This window comes from Amblyomma mixtum, chromosome 5 (assembly GCF_055824585.1).
Source record: "Amblyomma mixtum isolate Tamu chromosome 5, ASM5582458v1, whole genome shotgun sequence".
Classification (NCBI taxonomy): domain Eukaryota; kingdom Metazoa; phylum Arthropoda; class Arachnida; order Ixodida; family Ixodidae; genus Amblyomma; species Amblyomma mixtum.
Genome location: NC_143016.1, coordinates 188,551,293 through 188,553,951, shown reverse-complemented (window position 1 = coordinate 188,553,951; position 2,659 = coordinate 188,551,293).

The following is a 2,659-nucleotide window of genomic DNA, read 5'->3' as shown; positions in this document are numbered from 1 at the left end:
TCAGCTGGTCCGAAGGCTTGACCACCCGCGAGATGCTGATGCCGAAAGGTGGCTTGCTATCGGTCGCCTTCTTCCGATTACCCGCGCTTGCACCGCTCCGGTGAAGGTGGTTGACCGCCTCCGTGGCACCGGCTTCGACTGCTTGGAGGCCAGGTTCGTAGCTGCGCCGCCCTCAGAGACAGGGTCAGGTGGCTTCAGAGGCGAGGGCCGCGGCGCTTCCAACGTAGATGCCGGGCGGTTGGGCTGCCCTGGCATGCCCGGTTAGCTGGCGAGGGCCCAGGGTTGAGGTGGTAAAGGGGGCCGCGGCTGCTCTTTCTTCGTTTGGCCAGCTTGCTCTTGGGTAGGCGGGTGCGGCGGCGTACAGTCGGCAGGCGTTAGGCAGGCGGTTGGCTCCGATGCGGCGTGGCAGGTAGCAGGGGCGCCTGGCTGCAGCATGGAGGCAGGCTTCAGGTCGCGGGCTGGGCGTAGCGGCGGGCCATGGGCGCGGCGCGTTGCGTGGCCGAAGCTGGATGGTGGCTTGTTGGTGGTAGTGGCGAACGATGTCGTTCTGATGCGCCCTGCTTCTTTTCCATCTGCGCTGAAAAAGGTCAACACAGATGTAGCCAGCTCCCGCAGCGCGTGCTACGTAGCTGTTCGGCCCTCACGAAAGTAATGAGGGTTAACGCAAGCAAGTCTTACGTAACACTGATCGGCATGAGCGGCCCGTACGTTCATGCATCTAACGAGACTGCTTGTCGGCCTGCGCCCTCGCTCTAGTCCGCGCAGGCAGATTTTATTTCTGCCTACGGCGCAAGTTATAGCGGGACGCGGAGTTCGCCGGCTGATCGCAGCGCTCGTTCTCCGACTGCGGCGCGGGTCGGGCTGTGTCCTGAACCCACTCATCTCGCTGCACGTAACGTTTCAGGTCGCATACGTGCACCGGTCCGCCTGTCGGTTTCGACCGCAAGTCCTCGAGCCTGTAAACGAGCGAGGAAAGCTTCTCTCGCACGCGAAACGGCCCGATCCATTTCGGCGCCAACGAGGCCGCGAACTGTCTGCTAGCATCGCTCAGAACGTGTTGGCGCCGAAGCACCAGATCGCCCACTTCGTAGTGAACATCCCGGTGCGAGCGGTCGTACTGTGCTTTCTGCTGCGCCCTAGCGGTGCTCAGGTTTCGGCGAGCCTTGTGTAAGGCCTCCGTCATCTTAGCGCGCAGCTGCGTCGCGTACTCAGCTCGTGCTGACGAAGCGACTGGCGTCTTCCTGCTGTCCGTTAGAACCCGGTCCATCGGATTTAGCAGCTCTCTACCGAGATTGAGAGAAGACGGCGCATACCGAGTCGAGCGGTTAACGGTCGAACGCAAAGCGAACGCGATCTCCGGCAGATAGGAGTCCCAATCTTTGTGCCTCTCAGAGTACGCGACAAGCATGTGCTTGATGTTGCGGTTGACTCGTTCCGTGGGGTTCGACTGAGCATGATAGGTGGTTGTTTTCTTGTGGCGGTCCCACTCTGACGGTGAGCGGGAACCATTTTTGGTGATATTTGTACGTCGACTGTACCTCGCTCGTTCGCTTCATAAATATGGTTCAGATATCTCCGAAAAGCTACTTTTCTCTGCTTTCAAAAGATGCATTTTGTTTAACGGTAGCTGCAAATTTGTTTCAACTGTAAAAGAAAACGCAAAGATGAAAACTGGCAGTTGAGCTCAACTTGTCTCAGTAAATGCAAAATTGTGAAAAACCTCTTGCACCTAGAGAAATATCTTTCGAGATACTTTGAGATCGAATGCTAATCAACATATTTAAGCATTTAGAAGTACGTGTATAGATTAGTTTATTAGCCACACATGTTTGAAAAGCATAGAAAACAGAACAATGTAATCTGCAATAACTTTTGGGATGTGCATTGCATTGCGGCGCCTTTTTGTACAGTTTGAGACCGTCTAATCGCCCTTCCATTCTGAAAATTTCATCCGTCTGCCTTGTTTAGTTTAAAAGTTATTCCTGATCAAAATTAGCGTTTTTTCGAAATAGTTAAAAACGGAATGCAAAATTGTTCAGGTAACCAGCGCGTGGCAGTTTTGAGATTTTGCGTGAAGAAACTTAATACTTCGCTCTACGCGGCTAAGCATCGCCTTTACTCTACGGCTTTTGGGGAATGCGCAATGTCTAGTTGATTTTAGCTATCTTTTTTGTTCTCCTCATGAAGGACACAAGCTCTTGAAACGTTCCGCGGCTTCTTTTTTTCTGGCAAATATACTCTTAAAATGTCGGTCTCTCATTCCTTTAATCAACTTGTAACAATTGCCAAGAACAAAGTCCACAGAATACAAACAATAATAGCAATAACGCAGCGACATGCGATAAATATAGATAAATTTAGTAAGTAGCGCCATCTACACACATGCACGTGTACTAAATAATCACAGTTCAAAAAAATAACGAGTGTGGCGCTGCTAAACATTTACAATCAGGAGGTGTTCACGAGAGGGAACGATACCTCTACGATGTTCGCACGTTTCCCTCGATTTTGCCCTATGTAGTGTGTGTCGAACTTCCAAGCAGATTTGCGCCATATTGCTTTGCTGGATTGTTTTGTAGCGTAAAGCTAGTAAAGCCACACTACGCGGGTCAGAGCCGAGTTTTGCGCGAGTGTGCGCCGCCTGTTATGCGCAGCGCGA